Below are 6,585 nucleotides of genomic sequence, written 5' to 3'. Positions count from 1 at the left end.
TAGTTAGTACATGAGTAAATGAGAAGGCAATCAACATGGTGTGAGTGTTGGAGTTGCAAACAAAGGAGCTTCTTTTTTTAAATTATTTAATTATTATTTTATTTACTTTTTTTTTGCAATGATGATTCATTTACATGGACAATTACAAAAATCTGCACAAAAGAAATGTTTGCAAGATTACAAAGTTCATCATTTTCATTTCATTTCATGTAAAAAACCCAACCCTCCCTAGTACAAAAGTCTAACAATGTGTGGATCTCTTTTACAACTATATATTTGCATTTGAAAAAATACAAATCCTGCTCACAAACTCAATGCTGATAACTGTGTTGTTTGCAACTCCAAGACAACGGTGGGACATAGCCACGCCCCCCAAATACTCGTATTAGCACCCCTTTTTTCTTCCACTAAATCGAACCCTGTTGATAGGAGCAGAAGGCTTATAAAAGATACAGGCTCTGCATGTCACATTACACAAGATCTGTTGAGCAGATGGTGGGAATTTGACACGTTCAAAGAAGATTGAGGTTGTTTGCGCTCAAAGCGAAAGTCCTTGGAGGCCATGATGAGTCTGAAATACACCCCCCCCCCCCCCCCCCCGCTGGCTCAACATGCTGCAAGAGACTCGCATTCTTCTTTTGTGAGTTTGCTGTCTGTGTCTTCTCTTTCAGCTGTGTGTGTGTGTGTGTGTGTGTGTGTGTGTGTGTGTGTGTGTGTGTGTGCGTGTGTGCGTGCGCGTGCGCGTGTGCGTGTGCGTGTGTGTGTGTGCCATGCTGTGTACATAGAAAACACTGTTTGCAGCAGCAGGTGTCGAACCGCCCGCTGAGTGAAAGCACCTGCTGCGAGGGTCGTTTCACACCCTGCGTTCACGCCAGCGCTGCACTTAAGACTGCCAGGCAGAGAATCATCCAGCACCGCACTTTAAGACTGCCAGGAAGAGACAATCCAAGATCCAATCCAAAATTTCATAACTCCATCCCGAGTCCACCGCAGCTAAAATCCAGAGCGCACGGCACGGGCCATGCTCTAGTCTAGATCAAGTATTTTTATCGCGATTTTTAAAAATGTTTTGGTTCACACTTTCACAATGACAGAAACCTCGCCACAGTGTTTTGGGCCACCGTAGTGTTTACATTCTGATCACGGGCGAAATCTCGGCTCGCGAGACATCCACAGGGGCGCATCTCACACAGACACCGTGGACAGTTTTCTGTCATTAGGAAAGTCAGATATGAAAAAAAGAAATACATAAAATAGCAATCTAGAGCATGGACCGTACCCTCAGATTTTTTTCTCCTTTAACCAGACAGACAGACAGACAGACAGACAGACAGACAGACAGACAGACAGACAGACTCCGAGTGGTGAAAACATAATGTCTGCCTTCCGGCTTGTCGGCCTGATGGCGACAATTAACCTTAAACCCTGTATGGTTAATAAAAACCAACAGACACACTTAATTACTTTCACCCTCACTTTCTAAACTTTTCAACAACAGTGAAAATAGCAGACCTACAAGCTCACAATGTGATGCATCGCTCGTAAGTCTGATATTTTAGCTACTTTTGTGTGACGCTCTATAGCAGATAAATAGCAGATAAACAAGCTCACAGCTTGTCACTTCGTGCCGCGCTGCCAGCTTGTACATCTGCTATTTTTGAACATTTTGGAAAATCTTGAAAGTGTTTGAAAAATTTTGATTTTATTTTTATTAACACCAATCTTCTCTTTTCGGGGTCCCTGGCCCAAAACATTTTCAGATGGGGAGTCCGCAGCCAAATACATATCATTTTGGGGGTCAAGCACAAAAAAGTTTGAGAACTATTGATTTAGAAGGCATTTGTAGAATGGGCCTCAGGTCTTAATGGGTTAAGTAACCTGCAATGTGTACAATATGCTGGACAGGCCGTTCCAGCAGTTCCAGCATAATAACTATGTGTGTGTATTGAATCATTCATAAGATGATGTGCTGCAGAGCGCTGAGGAGCAGCCAGGCTGAACGAGACGTAGGAGGAACAACTAAGGCCTTCGGCGTTCACGGTATACCTTTTCCGCTGGGAATTGCCCCATGACTTTTCTTTGCTTTATCTTTTGGGCACGGGGCCAAACGCAATATCAGACTATGTGTCATGGTGATGATAGCATCATGTAGTAGGCTAGACAAGCCCCAACCATAGCCGTTTGTAAGTCCATATTTATTTCACATTGCTCACTCTACCCAATGCTGGCTAAGAACAGTTAGGTCTTGCCTGGGCTTTAAATGAGCTGTGCTGTCACGTTATTTCTTGTATCAAAGGTGGGAGTATTTGTTATATATGATCCTTTATCTTATTTTAATTGTATTCATTATTATGCTCTATCTGTTTTTAAAGTGCACTATTGCACTCTGATTGTACTTGTTTTTATTCTGTAAAACCTTTTGAGTTGCCTTTGGTGTATGAAAGGTGCTGTATCAAGTTGCCTTGACTTGCCTATGCAGTGACTGTGGTTTAGATATTGTTTATTTTTACAACATAAATCAACATTTAAAAGCAGGATTCTGAGAGCATCATTATATGCCACCCGCAACTATAAAAAGCAAGTGTTGGAAGGCTGCCTTTCACCGCAAGACTGCATTCCTTGACAGGGTGTCAATAGACAGTTTTGTGATGGATTTTTTTGCGTTTTGTTGTGGATAGAGATGATGGAGTTTGCATGTTCTCCCCGTGGGTAGGTACCCTCACAAAAAACATGCAGTAATCCTGGTCGCTATACCGCCTCCCCCTTGATAGCCGGGGCGCCTGATGGAGGGGAAGGGAACTGGTTGGAATAGCGTGTCCTACCCGGGAAACTCCCCCCTGTCAGGTGATAAGAAGGCTAGTTGGCTCTCATGCATTAAAGGAGGCATGAGCTCGGCTCTGGGCTCCCTATCTGGCAGGGAGAGTGTAGCGCCCAGGATCACTTAGACAATTGGCACTGGGTGAAAAATGGTTGCAAAATCGTGGGATACATTTTTTTTAATAAATATATATATATATGTATATATCCCACTCTTTTACACCTGTAAGCCTGTGGTGAGACGTGGAGTTGAAGTTGATGTGAAGCTGAAACACATTTAATGAGACAGAAAGAACACGGAGAACAGGGACTACATTATCACCCTCAACTCAGGTGTCATGACAGGCTGTTACCAAGCGCTATGCTTGACAAATGATCTGTCTGGGAGCCCAGTTTGTTCCTAACATTGGTACACAGTACTGTAGGTAAAATATTATAATATCGTTGCTGTCGGTCAGAAACCTCACATCTCCATTTTCCAGCTTTTTTATGCTCACAACAGCTCACAACTCGTGGTGATGTGACACGTTTTGAGATTGTAAATCATATTTTTTTTTCTATTTAAAAATAAAACAAGATATGTGAAAGTGGTCAAGTGTGTCTGTGGGTTCCATTGATATTAAACCAAGTAAAAGTATCAGCAAAATAAGAACACAGGTTTTGAGCAGTTTTGAGCATACAAGGTTTCCACCAGACAGGAACTATATAATCCTACTATAATTCTAGTAACCTCACGGTGGTTGTGTCTTGGGGGGACTCTTGATCAAACTGCGCATGCGTCGTTGCCAGGTTTAGCGAGAGAAACAAGCAGTCTATGAAAACAAGGCCAAACCAAACGAACCCTACAAGCAACGAGGTCTATGAAAAGAAGGCCAAACGAAGCGCCTCCACACATATACCTTGCCTCTTGGAAAACAGCCGATCTACAAGCTCACAACGCGTCCCCACACCCACCTGCACTTTCACAACCAACGCCAAAACACAATACCACCAATATTGCCACTAAAGCGCTTACAATAAGCCAATATGGCAACTAGCCTCACCCCGCCCACTCTCTCAGTACATTCTGGAAACACACCAGATTTTTCTCGCACACACGATGCACATTAGTCGCACTTTTAGATCCAGTCCTATTTTAAAAGTCTACTTGGGGGACTTGCGTATCCGCGCGCCTGGTGTAGCCGCTATCATTGAAAATCACTTGGATCTAAACAAACGCGCTGTGTGTTTGTGCGCGCTCGCGACGGCCGACGGGTGTTTGTGTGTGTTCTGTGCCTCCACAACGGGACACGACTACAGTACAAACTCACTTTCGATCCCTGATAAACTGTCTGTTCTCAGCGCATAAGCCAAACTGCACACTTTGGGTGCTCATATTCCCCTACGGGTATGGTCTAGTATATTGTAAACAAGCAGAAAACATGGCACTCTTTCTGGTGTTGTGTGTGTTCAAATAAATAAACTAGACAAAGTGCTCCTCAGAGCACAGGTCTCCGCCAGGTCAGGTATAGGTTATTGTGGGCCAACAATGTTCAGACTTCAGTCATTATAGAGGTGAGTGGAATCTGTAGAAGTTGAGGGATTAATGTTGATGATGTTATTGCTCAGACCCAATATGTTGATTTTACGGTCATTTAGCAGACGCTTTTATTCAAAGCGACTTACAATAAGTGCATTCAACATAGGTAGGGAACGAAACTACTAATCACCAGAAGTATTAAGTGCATTCTCTTCTAAAACAAGCAACTTAAGAGTATACCTAGCGCTAAAGTAAAAGTGCAATATATCAGCTACCTACTTTCATAAACAGATGAGACAAAATAGGAAAATCAAATGAGCAAGGGCTAAAACAAATAAATGTATCGAATAAACAATATCCAATAAAACAATAAAACACGAGTGGGAGTGTAGAATATATAGAATATAATACAAATCGGGCTGCTGGTGGCGCTATAATAGGTCAATGTGAAAAGGGTGGCATTTCTTCTTCGGCCTAGTGAGAATGTGCGTGCAAAGTTTCACTGCAATAAGAATGATTTGAGGCATTTTGTTCAAAACGAGCCACTTCTGCAAACTTTAGATGCCAATCTTAGGATGTAATATGAAAAATCTGACAGACAGACAGACAGACACAAACACACACAAAGTGTGTGTGTGTGTGTGTGTGTGTGTGTGTGTGTGTGTGTGTGTGTGTGTGTGTGCACGCGCTGTGTGTGTGTGAGACAAGTAGATGGTACAGTCAGTGGTGGACAAAGTACTCAGCGTGGAGCAATCGACAACACAATCTACTGTGGTGTGTAGTTTAGTTTAGTGTGTGTGAACAAACACACTGCAGTGTGTAGTGCAGTTTAATGTGACTGTTCCTCATTGTCATCTCTTCCTGTGTTATATGTAACACAGAAGCGTAATGGCTGCTGGGCTCAAATCAATGTTTCTACAAGGGGCTGGACTGATTAAACGCCTCCATGCTCATCCCTCTGAAAACTATTTCCTGTGTGTGTGTGTGTGTGTGTGCGTGTGCGTGTGTGTGTGTGTGTGTGTCATCCTATCTCCCCATCCCTCCCACCTAATGAAAACACTCTTACATTTATAATGACTAAATTCATGGTTGCCGAGACGTCAGTGTCAACTGTGTGTGTGTGTGTGTGTGTGTGTGTGTGTGTGTGTGTGTGTGTGTGTGTGTGTGTGTGTGTGTGTGTGTATGTGCAAACGTTTATGTGTGTGTGCGTGTGCGTGTGTGTGTGTGTGTGTGTGTGTGTGTGTGTGTGTGTGTGTGTGTGTGTGTGTGTGTGTGTGTGTGTGTTACTATACTGTACCTGTGAAGGCCAGCTGTCAACTGACAGGTTAGAAACGACCTTTGACCAGCCACAGAAAGGGTATATTTTGTGTGCGCTCCCTAGCTCAAACCTAGACCGGTCTCTGTCCATCAGCGGTGGTGCTGAACCATTAATTCAGTAAGTGTCGCTGTCCATCGGTGGTGGTGCTGAACCATTCCCTAACTGATGTTAACATCACGTATTTGGATACATACTGTATATCTGTCATGTGTGTGCATGGGTGCGCACATGCATGCATGCTTACGTGTGCGTGCGTGCGTGCATGCGGGCATGCATACGTCTGTTTGTGTGAGTGTGTGTGTGTTTGTGTGTATGTGTTAGAGAACGTAAAAGCAGAAAATTGCCACAGCTCTCTGCAGCCTGGGATAATTGCACCTTTGAATGACACTGGCAGTACTTTCAGCACAACGTTGCAGTCCAGCAGAAACCTTGTATCTCCGTATTTCAGCGTTCTATGTTTTTTGTCTTTCTAAATAAATGAATGCCCTACCTTGTCGCAAAAGAGTGTTTTATAAAAGTAGCGAAAACTGCTGATCTACCAAGCTCACAACACGTTGCCTCGCGACTATATTTCAATATTTTCTAAACATTTTGAAAGAGAGTGTGTCTGTGGGGTTTTATAAATATTGAACCAATGAAAAGTATTAACAAGAGCTTCTGACTAAATAGTAACTACGGTTTAACTTTAGTTACTAGTTACGTAGATTTCTATTATTATTACAAAACATACATTAATCACTTCAGCCCTATGCATACTTAAGTAATGTGCAAGCATTGTGAGCTTAGATCTGCTATTTTCAAAGCATTTTTATACAGTACATTTGGATACTTGTGAAATGGTACACTGTAATATGAGTACTTTTACTTTCAGTACTTAAGTATATTTTAATGTGAATACTTTTGTACTTTTACTCAAGTATATTTTGAATAT

The sequence above is a fragment of the Gymnoscopelus microlampas genome, assembly GCF_963454915.1.
Source record: "Gymnoscopelus microlampas genome assembly, chromosome: 11".
In the NCBI taxonomy this organism is placed as follows: domain Eukaryota; kingdom Metazoa; phylum Chordata; class Actinopteri; order Myctophiformes; family Myctophidae; genus Gymnoscopelus; species Gymnoscopelus microlampas.
This window is presented reverse-complemented; position numbering follows the sequence as displayed.